General features: G+C 30.4%; 1 long non-coding RNA gene across 3 annotated transcripts; it reads right to left on the reverse strand.

Moving 5' to 3' along the window:
- Positions 1 to 2971: 2971 nt before the first annotated feature.
- On the reverse strand, positions 2972 to 16159 carry LOC145958449 (uncharacterized). Of its 3 annotated transcripts, none has more exons than XR_014434257.1 (3): positions 16094 to 16159; positions 10720 to 10788; positions 2972 to 3411 (listed from the first exon to the last, which is right to left on the reverse strand). It is a non-coding gene; the product is annotated as an uncharacterized LOC145958449 (long non-coding RNA). The 3 variants fall into 3 exon arrangements; XR_014434256.1 differs by having other exon boundaries at positions 2972 to 3419; XR_014434255.1 differs by lacking the exon at positions 2972 to 3411 and adding an exon at positions 3433 to 3679.
- Positions 16160 to 18227: the final 2068 nt, after the last annotated feature.

The raw sequence follows: 18227 nt of genomic DNA on the forward strand, positions 1-18227 counted from the left end.
TGTTTGGCCTATTATTGACCTGAAGAGGTATTTGACATGTTCATAATTGGCTTGAGGGGGTGCTTGGCCTGTTCATTGGCCTGAAGGGGTGTTTGGTCTATTCATTGGCCTAAAGGGGTGTTCGGCTTGTTCATTGACCTGAGGGGGTGCTCAACCCGTTCATTGGCCTAAAGGGGTGTTTGGCCTAAAGGGGTGTTCGACCTGTTCATTGGTTTGAGGGGTACTCGACCTATCCATTGGCTTGAAGGGGTGTTTGGCCTGTTCATTGGCCTGAGGGGGTGCTCAGTCATCGTCGAGGCCGAAAAAGTATTTGGCATAACTAGTATAGTTGGAGTGTTGGGAACATTAAGGAAGAATAAAAAGGTTGTGGTTTTCTAATATTCTTCATGGTGTTGAAAAAGTGCCAAAAACATGGTTTTTTTTTGTTTTGTAACATTCTGGTAGTTTTTGACCACCAGAACCTTGAAGATGTAATGACTGAGTAAATAGAGGGACTAAATAACAAATCAAAAGTTATTTTAGGAACTATAATTGGTCCAAAAAAATTTAAGGAACCAAAATTAAAGATGAATATAAAATAAGAGACCAAAAACATGATTAATACATTCTAATATCATCCTATAAAATCATTAATCCACATGGTTCTCTAACTTTTGCCCATCCTATCATCCTTCAAAACTTATTTCTACTCTACATTTTTAAGAACTATATATGTAGGGGTGGGAAAATTAAATTGCACTAAACTGAACTGTTAAAAACTATATTAAACTAAAAAGTAGTTCAATTAAACTGAACTGAAAATTAGATTACACAAACTGAATTGAACTATTTTTTATTCTATTAAACTGTACTTTACTAAACTATACTGAACTATAATATGAACTAAATATACCTTATGCGGTGGGCATTTTCAGGAACCCTTGGCAGTGGGCATTTTTGCATTTAGCTTATACGGTGGCTAGTGTGAGCATTTTTGCATTTACCTTATGCGGTGGCTGGTGTGAGTTACTTGCAGAGGGATTCCTAATAGCGTCTCCACCTAAAGATCTATTACTACAAGAGCCAACCCCGTGCCGTGCTTTTATTTTTTATTTGTAACTTATAGTTAACCGAATTGTAACTTAAATAAGTTCAATTTTTTAAAATTGAATTAAAAAATAGTTTAATTTAGTTTTAGTTTTTTAGTTTAAAATAATTCAGTTATTTAATAGTTTTAGTTTAGTTTAGTTAATTTTGCCCGGCCCTAACTATATGTTAGTCTATATTTTGTTATTTTAAAAGTCATTGTTAGATTAAGTATGTACTTAGTGTTTTGAAATAGCTTTTTTTTTTTTGGCTCTTTTCGTTGGATTGTCGATTCAAATGGTATACAATTCTCAAGCTCTATCAATAGATGAATAAAGATTATTGACATGTTTTAGAACACTTTACAATTACAAACACCCTAGCATGAAGTCTTGGTTGTTTTAAGCAAAAGAATTATCTAAATGTTATATGAGTGCAAAAGTTAAAATTAATTCCAAATTGAAGGATTTTTTATTGGCTTTTGTCATGCCATTAGTAGTAGCAATCTTAAGTTGGTCTAAAAGAGTCTTAATAGTTTGTTTGGATGAACGAAAAATAAAAGAAAAGGGTAATGACAATATTGAAGCAAACCCTTTTACTGTATAGTCTAATTTTTCTAACAAATTCCCTTTTCATTTATGTGAAAAGGTGTGCTATGTTGTGATAATATCGTATCATGACCAATAATTACTTTACCATCTGTCAATGCCTAGAGCCATCTCTATCCAAATTTATTTCTAGGTGATCCTATAAGCAATAAAACTAGCATCAAACATAGGACTTGGAGTTGATTGAATACATGATGTTCCTGCGTAGAAACACTCCTCTTGTCGTTCTTCCTTCTTAGTCTTCTAAGTCTTCGGTGCCGACCGAATACTATTTCCATGAGGTGGGGAGGGTACCTGCAAAGGCACTCCAACGATCAAGTGAGTATTCGGTATAGAGCAATAAGTGCTTTTATATTGGATAATACGTACCTCATTTATGTCACATCACATGTGTATAATTATAAAGACACAATTGGGCCTGGTGGGCCCTCAGTCTTGGGAGATGGTAACATTTGAGTTAACCTTAATCTCTTCTATATCAGGCATGGTAATTATTGCATAATAAGTATCTAATTTGCCATGTGTTCTTCATGAGCTGTTCTTTGTTGGTCTTCGGCTAGGCACAAGGCCGAAGGGGGTCTCGACTTGACCCTGTACCGAGCGAGTGTTCGGCCTGCTAGGGGGTCGAGGAGGTATTCGGCCTGGCCTGGCACCGAAAGGGTATTTGGCTTGTCATCAGTGGTAGTTGGTGTCTGGCCTACCCCTAGGCCGAGGAGGTGTTCGGCCTGCCCCAAGGCCGAGAAGGTGTTCGGCTTAGCTCCATGCCGAGAAGTTTTCCTCATGGCCAAGGGGTTTGCTGGGTGCCCACCTCTCGTGGTAAGTCTTGGGGCGGCCCTTTGGCCGAGGGGTGTACTCGGCAAGGTTCCTAGCCAAAAGGGTGTAGTGGTGTGTTCCATCGATTCGGGCGCCCTTATCGACCTATTATCTGACCGAAGGGGTACCTACTAGTACATTGTGTTTTCCTCGGTTCGGGCACCCTTATCGGCCTATTGTTTGACCGAAGAGGTGCCTACTAGTACACATGATAAATGCATCATGCAATGATAAGAAAGGCATTATTCTTTGAAGGCATGCAACTCAAGTTACATTCAATGGAATAATTGGATAAAATGTAACCACACACTCAACTTCTTTGTAGCATTTTCTATTTTCGCCTTTTGTTCCTTTTCATTTTCCCATGATTCTGTTTTTTAGTGTGGTTTGTTATAAGAAGTGTATAAGAAATATAAGATGAAGAAATTTGAGGAAAAATACAAGTAGCACCAACATATTATAGCCATACATTATAAGGCTCAAAATATAGAAGTAGAGTGTCATAGAAAATCATAATTGATTGATACAAGATAAAATAGGGTGTACATGCTCTATTTGTATTGCTAACGAACTAATAATTAGCTTATTATTCTAACAAACTAACTACTCTCTAAACCCCCCTCATATGTGATAAGTGGTATCACCACAATCACCTTGAATTATAGGCACCTTCAATTACAAAAAAATAAAATATGTAAAAAATAGTAGTTAGTTTATTCAAATAAGTAAAAAAGAAAAATATTAACCCCAAAACAAATTCCTTTTAGGCTCAAACTAGCACCACTTATCCATTCCATCGTGTTTGATTCATGCTTAACCAATAGTGTGTTGTTGCACACTTCTCCTCAAGGACCATGATGTGAATCGACACTCCATACACCAACATGTTTGATACTTAGTATTGCGACACCCTCTACCTTGCATACTGTAATACTTGAAATAAATAAAAATAAATCAAGAAGTCTATCATATATGAAAATTCGTCGTGTTCAACATAGAGAGTACCACATGTTAACCTAAACAAAACCCAATTGAAATTACAATGAAAATGAACAATTGTCTCAAAACATAACAAGAACAACAACAACAATAAATTCCTAACTAAATCATGATATCATATCCTATTAGAGCATAACTCATCTATGAAGACTAAGTCTCATCACCAACATCCTCAATATCATGTTGAAGATCACCTGCAACAACATACAATAATGACAAACACAAACAAAGGGAGTGAAAAACATCTTACTTTGGCTAATGATGTAAGATACAGTCAGACAGACAAACATAAACAAGATATAAATATATACATAACATAGACAGATTGGTAACAATAACAAATTTCCCTCATTCACGACATATTTATTAAATACCAAATAACATTAAGATGCATTATGTAATGAACACGAACTATATGTTATCATACATGTGGTGTTAGTAAAAACATTACATATCACACCTGTGTATTGTTGCTAGCAACACACGCAGATGATTTTTGCATTGAGCCAAAATTAGTTATACAATACATAAATAAATTACCCAAATTAAATGTAGTTAACAAACTTGCACTTGATTGACGTAATGAGCCAAGTAATTTTGTTTTGGTGAATTTTTTAACTTTTCATTGATATAATTTTGAGACTCTACTTTTTTATTCCTTGATTTTTGTATGGATTGGAGCTCAAAACATCCATACAAGTCACAATGGTTGAGCTCTTTATTTTTTTTATTCAAATATCTAAAATATACAAAAAAAAAAGTTATTTGTGAATGAACCATAATTAAATAGAAAATGACACCAAGAATCATGTACTTACAATAGCCATAATTGTATAATTGAAATGTTAAGTGTACTAACCATAAAGCATTGTTTAACGTTGTATTAATTAATTCATTTATATCTTGGAATGAAATATACAACATAAAATCATGATCGTTAATACCAAATAGACTTATCGAACATGTCACTCGAAATAGTTAAGTTGGGTAAGTAACAAACTTAAAATAAAAACATGTTAAATAATTTTTATATTAGTTGGACAAGTCACCTAAAACAGTGGCCATAAAATAAGGATGTGGAAGAAAATATGCACAAAGTTTTGATGATGCCAAAGCATTGAAGAAAATAAAGGTCAAGTTAAAGCAAGCTGATTAAGAAGCAAGATCTCAAGTAATAACTAGATAAGTCTTGACTGCTTAGCTTAGTATGTAAAATGAACTTTTAGAATTTGCAAATTTGACTTGGCCATTAAAATAAGAATTTCAAGAAAACCTAAACTTAATACTTTTGAATATAAGAATAAGTTGTTTGAAAAGAAAGAAAAAAAAGTATTCAAAAGATTAAACAAAAATATTTTTAATTGGAAAATAGAAGCTCTTTATATCTTAGGTTTTCATAAGCCAAAACAAGTGACATGTTTCTGGTAATCGATTACCACTTGCTGTAATCGATTACCAGAGAAAGAAAACCTTTCAAAATGTTAAATTGCTCTCTAGTAATCGATTACCACTGATTGTAATCGATTACCAGAAGAGAAATTTTCAAAATTCGAATTTGAACTATACAACGTTTCAAACATTTTGAACTTAAACCGTTGTAATCGATTACCAAGTCTTGTAATCGATTACCAGAGCCTATTTTCTGAAAAATTATAGAGAGTTACAACTCTTCATGAAAAGACATAACTCAAGATACAATTGTCTATAAATACCTATAATTTTTCAGAGAAAGGTGACGAACTCTATTGTGAAAATAATCTTTACAAATCACTTGGCCAAAATCATTTGCAAAATCTCTAAAGAGTTCATCAAAGATCATGAAAGTGTAATATCCACTCTTCAAGAGAGTCATTCTGTATTACTTAATAGATCATTGGATCTGTAAAGGAGAAAGGGTTTTTCTCCTTGTTGGTGTTTGAATCTCAATACAAGGACAGGGAGTTCCGAGGTGTTGGAGGATTCATTTTCTTGTAAGGTTTACAAGAGTAGTGGAATTCTCAAGTGGGAGACTTGAGGACTGGATGTAGGCAGGATTGGCCGAACCAGTATAAAATCAAGTTTGCAATTCTTCTTCCTTACACTTTTATTTATTTGTTATTTAATTGTGTTTGAGTTGTTCTTCATCATCATTCTTTACATGCAAATTTGTCTAAGGAAATAAAGTGATAAGAAAGTAATTGGAAAAGTTTTTATAAGAGGAAAATTTAGAAAACTTAATTCACCCCCCCTCTTAAGTTATACGAGGCTAAGGGACTAACAAAGGGTATCAGAGCAGGTTACTTGTATAAGGCTTAAAAGCTTCAAGATTTAAAATGGCCTCATCAAATTCGTTATTTCCTGAAGGAAACTCTATTAATAGACCTCCTATATTCAATGGGGGAAGGGTATCATTATTGGAAATCTAGGATGCAAATTTTTATAGAAGCCATAGATTTAAACATATGAGATTCTATTGAAAATGGTCCTTTCATTCCCACTATTGTAGTAGGTCATGAAATAAAAGATTTACCCAAAGATCAATGGAGTAATGATGATAGAAGAAAAGTTCAATACAATTCGAAAGCCAAAAATATAATTACTTCTGCTTTAGGAATTGATGAATATTTTAGAATTTCAAATTGTAAAAGTGCTAAAGAAATGTGGGATACAATTGAAGTAACACATGAAGGCACTAATGATGTGAAAAGATCTAGGATAAACACTCTCACTCATGAATATGAATTATTTAGAATGAATCCAAATGAAAACATACAAGACATGCAAAAGAGATTTACACATATAATTAATCATCTTGCATCTCTAGGAAAAGTGCTTCCTAACGAAGATCTTATTAACAAAGTTTTGAGATGTTTGAGTAGGGAATGTCAACCAAAAGTGACTGCTATTGCTGAATCAAAAGATCTAACAACCATGTCTCTTGCATCTCTATTTGGAAAACTTCAAGAGCATGAAATGGAATTGATGAGACTAAGTCTAAATGAAAATAGTGACAAAAAGAAGAAAAGTATAGCACTTAAAGCATCTTCATCCTCTCATGAAGAAAATGAAAAGGATGGCAACATTGTGGAAGATGATGATGATGATGATGAAGATTTCAATCTCTTTGTAAAAAGATTCCACAAATTCCTAAAGAATAGAGGAAATAGAAGAAAAATCAATTTCAACATAAAGAAGAAAGGAGAAGAATCTTCTTCAACTCCAAGATGCTATGAATGCAATCAACTAGGTCACTTAAAATTAGAATGTCCAATTTACAAAAAGAAGATGGAGAAGTCAAACAATAAAAACTTCAAGGATAAGAAAAGCAAGAAAGTATATATCACTTGGGAAGAAAATGATATGAACTCTACAAGTGATTCAGAAAATGAAGTTGTAAATTTGGGACTCATGGCCAAAGATTACGAAAGCGAAGAAGAGGTAACATCGTCTAACAATGATATCTCTATTACTTTTGATGAATTGCAATATGCATTTAATGATTTACATAAGGAATCTTTTAAACTTGCAAAACTAGTATCATCCTATAAGAAAACAATTTCAAATATGGAAAAGGAAATTACTAAATTAAATGAAGAATTAGATAGTCTTAAATCAAAAGTTAAAATGCTAAATTCCAAGAATGAAAATCATAGCTCTACAAGTAACTTGGAAATTACAAACATTACACATCCATGTACATCATGTCATGAATTTAAAGAAGAAGTTAACCACTTAAGGAATACTCTTTCAAAATTTACCATTGGTAGAAATAATTTAGATATACTGTTAGGAAAACAAAGATGTGGTTTTGATAAAGTAGGAATAGGATACAATCCACAAAAACAACAAAAGAAATTCAAAAATTTCTTTGTTCCTAGACAAGTTACTAGTTCTCCATTAACAACATGCTTTTATTGTGGAAAGAAAGGTCATAATTCTTCAACTTGCTATATTAGAAAGAATTTTAACAATCTCAAGAATATGGTTTGGATTCCTAAAGGTTATTCTGTTATTACTAACATTAAGGACCCAAAGAAAACTTGGGTACCAAAATCAATTCATTCTTTGTCTTGAAGGATTCCAAAGACCAAACTTGGTACATTGATAGTGGATGTTCCAAGAACATGATAAGAGATACTTCAAAATTCATTGACAATACTCCTAAGAAAAGTGGACATGTAACCTATGGAGACAACAACAAAGGAAAAATACTTGGCATTGGAAGAATTGGTACAAATTTCTCAACCTCCATAAAAATTGTCTTACTTATGAATGGTCTTAAACATAGTTTATCAAGTGAGTCAATTATGTGATAAAGGTTTCCCTGTATCTTTTGATTCACAAAAATGTCTTATTGAACATAAAAATTATGAGCATGTTAAAATAATAGGATTTAGAGTAAACAGTATATACAAGATAAAATTAGAGAAAAATATGAGTTATTCTCAATGACTTTAGTGAAGATGATGAATCATGGTTATGAAATAAAAGAATTGCTCACATAAACATGGAACACTTAAATTAAATAAATTAATCTCAAAAGATTTAGAAATAGGATTACCAAAAATTAAATTTGAGAAAAATAAACTTTGTGATGCATGACAATAGAGGAATCAATTCATGTTATATTTGATGAAACTAACCTTGTTTGTCCAAGAAAAGATATTATTGATGATATTTTAGAAAGTTTTGAAGACACTCATTTTCATGAGAAAACTCAAAAGGACAAAGAAGATTAAGGAATGGAGGATTCTATAACTCAAGAGAATCAAACAAACATAATTCCTCAAAGAGAGTTGAGAATCTCAAGAAATCATCCTCTTGAAAATATCATTGGAGACATATCAAAAGAGGTAACTACTAGATACTCTCTCAAAGAAGCATGCAATAATTTGGTTTTTGTTTCTAAAATAGAATTTAAAAATCATTGATGAAGCCTTAAATGATGAACATTGGATAAATACTATTCAAGAAGAAGTATTTGTTGAACAACCATCTATATTTGAAATCTTATAATTTTCAAACCATGTCTTTAAGTTGAAAAAGGTTATATATGGATTAAAAACAAGCTCCTAGGGCATGGTATGAAAGACTTAGTAAATTTCTTTTGAAAAAAAAAAGAATTTACAAAAGGAAAGGTTGATACAACATTAATTTATCAAAAGAAAAATGAATGATATTCTTAAAGTGCAAATTTTTGTTGATGATTTATTTTTGGAAGTTCTAATGATCACTTGTGCAAAGAGTTTTCTAATGATATGCAAAGTGACTTTGAAATGTCCATGAGGGCGAGTTAAATTTTTCCTTGGACTTCACTTTGGCTTGATCTTTACCTTTGGATTATTTTGTTATTATATTCTTTTTGATGTTGTCAAAGGGGGAGAGTAAGGATAAGGATCACAAAAGGAAAAATACAACATTTATCTTAATCCTCTACTTGACTTTTTGATGTTGCCAAAGGGGGAGAGATACGACTGCAAAGGAAAAGAAAATGTTTATTTTCTTTCTAACATTACTGTGGGCTAAGTTTGTCTAAAATATTATTCTTGATGCCCAACTTGACACTTATGTTTTAAAAATATAAACATTGATCTCTACAATCTTTTTCAAAACATAAGTACAACTCCTTTTATAAAATATAAGGAACTTCAATCAATGCTTTACTAAGGGGGAGTGATCGAAATATATTGTTTTATTTTCTTTCCCTTTACAGTGAATTGTCATCATCAAAAAGGGGGAGAATGTGGAAGAAAATATGCACAAAGTTTTGATGATGCCAAAACATTAAAGAAAATAAAGGTCAAGTTAAAGTAAGCTGATCAAGAAGCAAGATCTCAAGTAATAACTAGATAAGTCTTGACTGCTTAGCTTAGTATGTAAAATGAACTTTTAGAATTTGCAAATTTGACTTGGCCATTAAAATAAGAATTTCAAGAAAACCTAAACTTAATACTTTTGAATATAAGAATAAGTTGTTTGAAAAGAAAGAAAAAAAAAAGTATTCAAAAGATTAAACAAAAATATTTTTAATTGGAAAATAGAAGCTCTTTATATCTTAGGTTTTCATAAGCCAAAACAAGTGACATGTTTCTGGTAATCGATTACCACTTGCTGTAATCGATTACCAGAGAAAGAAAACCTTTCAAAATGTTAAATTGCTCTCTAGTAATCGATTACCACTGTTTGTAATCGATTACCAGAAGAGAAATTTTCAAAATTCGAATTTGAACTATACAACGTTTCAAACATTTTGAACTTAAACCGTTGTAATCGATTACCAAGTCTTGTAATCGATTACCAGAGCCTATTTTCTGAAAAATTATAGAGAGTTACAACTCTTCATGAAAAGATATAACTCAAGATACAATTGTCTATAAATACCTATAATTTTTCAGAGAAAGGTGACGAACTCTATTGTGAAAATAATCTTTACAAATCACTTGGCCAAAATCATTTGCAAAATCTCTAAAGAGTTCATCAAAGATCATGAAAGTGTAATATCCACTCTTCAAGAGAGTCATTCTGTATTACTTAATAGATCATTGGATCTGTAAAGGAGAAAGGGTTTTTCTCCTTGTTGGTGTTTGAATCTCAATACAAGGACAGGGAGTTCCGAGGTGTTGGAGGATTCATTTTCTTGTAAGGTTTACAAGAGTAGTGGAATTCTCAAGTGGGAGACTTGAGGACTGGATGTAGGCAGGATTGGCCGAACCAGTATAAAATCAAGTTTGCAATTCTTCTTCCCTACACTTTTATTTATTTGTTATTTAATTTTGTTTGAGTTGTTCTTCATCATCATTCTTTACATGCAAATTTGTCTAAGGAAATAAAGTGATAAGAAAGTAATTGGAAAAGTTTTTATAAGAGGAAAATTTAGAAAACTTAATTCACCCCCCTCTTAAGTTATACGAGGCTAAGGGACTAACAAAGGACTTGGAAAGGGACTGTTTTATACATAGGGGACATGTTGAAATTATAGGATACTCGGGACAAATTGGGCAGATGATGCAGTTCATGTAAAATAATGTCTACATTTAGGTTTATATTTCTTTTTGTTTTCTGATTATTCCCTTAGAATAGATAAACTGATTCTAATTCCTAAAATCGTGGAATTGATTATCTTATTGTTGTATATAAAATTGTAGTATTATAATGGAAATACAACATAACATTATTCACTGTTTTCATTCTCAACTAGAACTATGACAACAACAACAGCCAAAATAAAAATAAAAATAAAAAAGGTAGGCATTACTTTGTTTGTTCTTCACCTATGAGTTGCCTCTTCTCCTTCTCAGATTTTTTTAAGTCTTCAAGAATTTTTCTGAACAAATTCAATGCATTAAAGTTTAAAAATCATGAAATATTATGTCTTTCAATAAGTACTATGACCCAACAACTATAAACGAAAACAATGCATAAAAGAAGCTAAAAAGTACAACATAATATATTATTTAGTAGCAGAGGACGACATAAACAATGTGATATGGCACTACTAGCCTACTGATGTTGAATACAAAATGGCTTACTAACCATTGACTAATCCAATTTCCCCTCATTTTTTAACTTTCATTTCTCAACCTCATTAGAATATCAATTTTTTTTATTATAACTATTTTTTATGTCAGGTAATGATGAGAATGGAAAGGAAATGATGAATGAAACTGGAGAAAGTTCCCATGTTTCGTAGCTTAATAAAAGGGCAACAAAACATGCAGAAAGGAAATCATAGTCCAATATTTGGATCAATAGTCTGCATATACAAAATAAAAAGTTAAATTCATATAGATTTTTACCAAAATGTTGCGATGACGGTGAAGCAAAACAAACCCTCAAGCAATTCCTCAATAAATAAGAGATTTGAGAAGCAAAATGTAAAATTAGTTTAATTTCTTCGCTCATGAGTGGCGTAGAAGCTTCATTCAAAATTTCAAAACATAGAGTAAGAATCCAAAAGAAAAAACAATGTTTCATAAGCTCTTATAGAATCAGATTTTCAAAAGCGGAAGAGAACAATTTAGGTGCTTATGATCAGGAATTTGGATGATGATGCTTTTCAAGTTCTGAGAAAAGTACGTATTTGGGCGTGCTTGCTTTAGAAAATGATGCTACTTTCTTTGGAGGGAAACTCTTTTTGGAGAGGTCGAGAGCTTTCTATGGAGATGGTGCGTAGGTAGGGTAAAGTTATCTAATATTACATCAGTCATAGAGTGAATGGATGTAGATATGTTTATAGTTTTACACTTATTTATGAAATTGTCACTGTGTTTCAGTAATACATTGTCCCTTATGAAATTGATGTAAAATACTCTTGTTTGCCATGAAAATTGATGTAAATATGCTTTGCATTTTATAAAAAAATTACATAAAGGTCAGCGCAGTTTGTTTTTATATCATTTTTCTAAAAATCAATGTAGAATTGAAAACATTGATGAATTTTCTAGTAGTGTTTTAATTTTATAATAACTTTTTGAATTAATTATGATATAATTGTTATAGTATGTAATCTAAGTAAGTTTTGAAAATTTTAATTTTGATAATTAATGTGAGCTAGTGTTATAAAATAATTATTTTAGTTATTTATTATATATGTATACTTTATTTTATGTGGTTAAATTAGGTGAGCCCATTAAACTACTAAATAAAAAGATACATGTTTAAGTGAGCAAATGTTAACATATACAAATTAGGAGATGATGAAAAAACATTTTAAGTTTACATGTTATAAGAATGTTATATATGATTAAGGATGGTAAAAATACCCGCACTCACGAGTATTTGTAAGTAAAATCTATTACGGATAATAAATGGATAGACTAATTGGGTACCCACAGATAATGAAGATGAATAATTTTTTACCTGTTTATAAACGGGACGGGGACGAGTATGATGATATCCATACTCGCGGGTACCCGTTTAATAATACTTTTTAAATATTCTAATTATCATTGTACACATAACCTTAAAACTATACTCTCTCATCTTATTTTCTTACAAAAGTGAGGTTGATGAAGTTACCAATATGTGTTAAGCATGTTATAGAATTATGTTGAATGTAATTTGGTTAATTTTCTAGCTTTGATTGAACCAATAAAATTTATATATTATAAGTTATTTACTTTCATTTGTAATTATGAGATTGAATTATTGTAACTTTGTGATGAGACTTTAACTTACTTGTGAGATTGATGTATTTTAAGTTATTGATTATCTTGTATTTTTATTATTATTTCAACAAAATTAACATTAAATACAAGTTCAAGATTAATATTGAATTTTTATTTTTAATATTTCAATCACATTAAATATAAACTTAAAATTATTTGTATTATAATTTTTTAAATTTCTTAAAAAATTTATAAATATTCATAAATATCTGTGAGTATTTAAAAAATTCATGGATACCCACTTAATAAATACTCACACGGATATAGGAGGTCAATTTTCATCTAATGGAACCAAGGCGAGAGCGAGTTTACTATTATCCACCCTATGGGATCCATTACCATCCCTATATATGATCCCTAATACATTGAATAACAAAAACTCATAATCCATTCTTTCTATCTAAAAATATTCGGTTAAAGAAAAACTATAAAATCACCGTTCCGATCACGATCAATTGTTGCCATAAAAATTTCACAGTAATTAAGAACGTTTAGATAAAAAAAAAAAAAATCAAAGATATTATAATCTTAATAATCAAGCATATTATAATGCCATAACATAAACATATTTTTCTCTTCTTTCGCATAAAGGATATATAATACCGGTATAAGAATTAAACTTTTCATGGTCTTCTGCTTCCTCTCAAACAAGATCCTATTCGAAATGTTATTTAGCTACCAAGGTCCCCTAAAGATTCCAAATGAAACAAATAGTTCCATTCCATCTGTCCAGAGAAGAAAAACATGCCATACTCTCAATCCAGCCTAATATATGGATCAAATTGTAGACATGTTTTTGATAGTGGGTTTACAAGAGACAAGATTCGATGGGCCAAATGCATTTGGATTCTCACGATGATGCCACATTTATATAGATCAGATTTTAGTTAACATAGTTTGCTAGTCAATGGCTTAAGAGAAAGACACCCACACAACAAGCCACAAGGATTGGGACTTATTGAGTTAGATTTATGCAATTAAAACGTTATTTCAAGTGAAAATTGTTTCAACCATAAGATTTTAATTTTTTCATGCTTAATTTTGAAAGATCATTAGGTTTTGTACATTCTCATGAGAATGTCTTTATACCATATTTTTTACTTATTTATTCTCGTGTCAAGGGTGGGTTTCTATAATAGTATTAGAAGTTACATTTTAATACACTTATGATTTTTTCTAATTATTTTTATTTAAATATTTTAAAATTTACAAATATTAAAATAAAACTAAACACATTTTAATATATAAGAAAAATAATGTTTCGGTTAAAATAATTTTAGAAATGTAATTTCCAAATATACAATATAATAGTACCATGAAACAAACGCTGGCTATTGATTTAGTTTTACATAACAAAACTTGCATGTAGAGGGTCTTATATTCTAAATCCTAATCCAGGGAAAGGAATACGCAGGGAAAAAGCAAAACAAAAGCGAAAGTAGGGAGACCAAAACTAAATTACATAAGTCTCCATCAATTTAAGACGATCTTAAATTGAAAAAAAAAAAAAAAGCATTTTTGTCCAATATTGAAATGTGCAAGTTGCTAATATATCTCCTGATAGGCCCAAATGAATGACTTCGTGCCCATATTGGTTGAAGGATTTTGTCTTAAGAGTTGAAGTTGTTTTTAGCAGTACTGCCATTAATTTCCCTAAATGACATATCCACTCAAGTGTATGTTTTTTTTTTTGAAGCACTCAAGTGTATGTTAACAACTGTAAAAATTATATATATATATATATATATATATATATATATATATATATATATATATATCATGTAGCTATTTGAGAAAGAAAAAAAAAAAAGATGGCAACCCTAACTAATAAAGAGTTTATGCCCAAAAAAAAAATCATATTTTAATAATAATTTTTTTTACGTATATTAAAGAAATTAGTTATTTATATTAAATTTTATTAATTTCATAACATTCTTTCTAAATTATCTTTATTATAAAAATAAAAAGTAAAAAAGTAGTACAATTAAAAGTTATGCTTTATAAGAGAAATATTTTAAAGAGAGTATCATTTGTTATTTTGATGGGTGTAAATATTAGATAGTTTTTTCATACCCAAGAATCATGATTTCTCAGAATTACAAATTTTGAAAATCATGATTTCTGAAAATAATTAAAATATATTTGGTTACTCATAAAGGTTATTGAAAATATTTATATAGAATTCTCAAGAAGTAAAGATTTTCATGTTTTGTTACACTATTGTATTCATGAAAATATAAATATTTTTTACAAAAATATCATTTATTAAAATAAACTTATTAAATATATTTTTTTTACTTAAATCTTATAACAAATATGATATAAAACTATTTTTAAAAAGTTAACAACTTAAAATTATTTACATACAGAATTCAATAAAAAAAATAAACAAAGAAAAATATTATATAATAATTAAGAAGGATAAAAACATATATTCCATTTCATTCAAATAAATAAATAAATTAAAAAATATTAACAAATACCATTAAATTATAGAAATAAAATAATTTTTAATAATATTATTAAAATAGGCAAGGTCAAGAAATAGTGAAATACAAGAAAAAGAGAGAGGGAAAAATAAAGATATGGGAGGGGGAGAGAGAGGGAGAGGGAGTGAGAGAGATAAGGAGAAAGAAAGAGGGAGAGAGAGAGGGATGGAAAAAGAGAAATAGAAGGGGAGAGAGAGAGAGAGAAAGAAAGAAAGAAAGAAAGAGAAAGAGAGGGAAAGAGGAAGAGAGGGAGAGTGAGAGTGAGAGAGAGAAGGAGAAAGAGAAAGAGAATGAGAGAGAAAAAGAAAGATTTTATATTTTAAATTAAAAAAGAATACTATAATATTTTTATAAGCATTAAACTTTTTTCCTAACTTAGGAAAATTAGATTTTCACTCTCTTAATAGAAATATTTTTGTGAAAAAGTGGGATAAAAGTGATTCCTGAAAAAATACATTCCTGAAAATCTCTTTTTTTTTTTTTTTTTAAATATCTACCAAATATAAGAAATTAAAATTTCTATATTAAAATTCAAATATAAAAATATTTTACGTATCAAATGTCTTCTAAAATTAAAACATGTACGTGTTTATATATATATATGAGTTAATCATCTATACACTGCCAGTGTAAAGTTTTTTACACTGGTAATCAATTATATCTTTTAAAGTTGCTTATTTTATTATTATTTCATTAAATAAGTAATTGACATGATACTATTAAAAGATATGATTGATTGCCATATATATATATATATATATATATATATATATATATATATATATATATATATATATATATATATATATATATATAAGTTCTATTGATCGTTAAAAACAGTGTAAATATGCTCAGTACGATCTTCATAATTATAAACAGTAATAGTTATATGAAAAACTGGAAAACTTGAAGATGTAATATATATATGACCATGTTCAAAGAAAATAATCATTGAAATATTTAAGAGACTTACAAAATCAGAGAATTGCAAGCGGATTGATAAGAGCTTCTTTTATTTATCTTCAAAACACTCGATGATTACAAGCTGAGGAGAAGTCCTCCTTATATAGCTAAATTGAGCCTAGCTAATTTACAACTAGGGGTAGTGACTCATTATTCTTTACAGGGGCAACAAAGGAAAGAGAAAAAGTACAATAATTTACATAAAGCATCTTAAAAGTTTTTTGTCTTCTTATGGAGCTGGTAACATGTCTTTTTCTTGATGAGTTGTTGATGAGCTGTCTTGTGTCGTTTTGTGAAGCTGGCGAATAACTTTATCTTGATGTCTTTAACAAGTGTCTCTTTCTGTACTGAAATAATTGAATCTTGAGATTTTAGTCAAACATATCTTGATGATGGCAATTAATTTTCTTGAATGGCAGACCAGAAGGGGCCTCTCTTTGTCTTGAAGCGTCTGCAGGATAGACAGCTGTCTAGATGCATCAGCAGGTAATTATTCTTGCTTTAATCAAACATATCTTCATTTCGAAGATATGGATTGGTAGATACTGAGTCTGAAGAGCCTGTTTCTTCAGGTTGAGAATCATCTTGAACTGCTCTGATTAACTGAAGTCTTGCCTCAAATTCTTCTTGAGAGGTGGCTGAAGCTAGTTCGGCCATAATCTTGCTTTTCTCAGTCAAAAACTGAGTGTCTCTTGTAATTCTTTTCTTGTTTTCTTGAGTTAAAAAGGCTGGAGAGTTGTTTTGAGCCCATTCTTTGATTCTTGATTTACTGATGAGATTCATATCAAACTTGTTCCACCATTTAATTTTTATACATCTTGAAAGAATCTTTAAAGGAACATTGTCATAAGGTTGCCTGAAGATATAATCCCAGGTAACAATCCAAGTAACATTTTGAGATGCAACAAAGGTAATCATCTTGTAGTTGGGTAAAAATGTTGTAACTTCTTTAAAATAGTCAAAATTTTCCGAAACCTCTTGTGGAAACAATTCTCTAATGGGTCCCCAAGTGTAAAACCATTGAAGAAACCATTTTGGAAATTTTAATGAGATTCCTCTACGAAACCAGAAGAACCATGAATGATTCTTGGGTTTAAGATATAACATATAAGTCCATGCCATGGTATAATCATAATATGTGTAGGTCTGAGGTTGAAACTGTCTTGAGAAGGATTTAGGTTGATAAATGGGTTGTCCCCATTCTTCAGGTGTCATAATTTTGAGTATCTTGGCTTTGGAATAGATAATATTATTGTCTTTATCTCTGGAATGGAATAATTCTATTGAATCAGAATCAACTAAAATAAATTCATAAAAGATTCTGGGGTTTAAAAAGTTTTGATAATGGGTGTCTTTTGGGAAAATGGTATTGATTAATTGTTCTCGAGAAAGGTTTTTCCATTCTGGTTCTATTGGCATAATATCTATATGAGTATCTTTGGTGATATAATTTAATTCATAAGATCTTGAGTCTGATGGAATGGTTACTGGGTTAGTATTGTGGGTAATATTCTTGGATTGAGATTGAGAAATCTGTTTTGAAGGAGAAGGTATTGAACTTGGTTCAGGGGCATGTCCTAAGGCTGCTATTGGGTCGAACTTATTGTGGAATAGTAATGGAGATTGAGAGTTAATGGCCTCTAAAAATGTTGAAGATTTAGAAGGTAACTTTGTATTTAAGGACTGGGGTAATTTTCTTGTTGCGATCGGCGATGCCGATAATTGTCTTGATGCTTCGGACTGATCCGTTTTAACAGTATTGCTGATTGGAGCCTTGAAAGGCGTCCCATATTGATCTTTAGAACTTTTGCTCATTTTCCTGTAAAAACTCTCTTGTTAAATAATCGGGTAAAGTGTTTGACTCTCCTTTTATATGCTCAATCTCAAAATCAAAACATGATAATAAAGCTTGCCATCTAGCAAAAATATGTTTTGAAACTAAGTTTTTGACATCTTTTTGTAAAACAGATGGTGCTGCTTTACAATCGGTTCTAATCAAAAATCTTTTTGAAAATAAGTCATCTTGAAATTTTTGAAGACATAGAACTATTGATAAAATCTCTTTTTTGACAGTTGAATACTTTTGTTGAGCTGGATGCCAAATACCTGAATGATATCTGACAACTTGCTCTTTTGATAAAACT

Source organism: Cajanus cajan, chromosome 1 (genome assembly GCF_000230855.2).
Source record: "Cajanus cajan strain Asha chromosome 1, NIPB_CcT2T_4, whole genome shotgun sequence".
Lineage (NCBI taxonomy): Eukaryota > Viridiplantae > Streptophyta > Magnoliopsida > Fabales > Fabaceae > Cajanus > Cajanus cajan.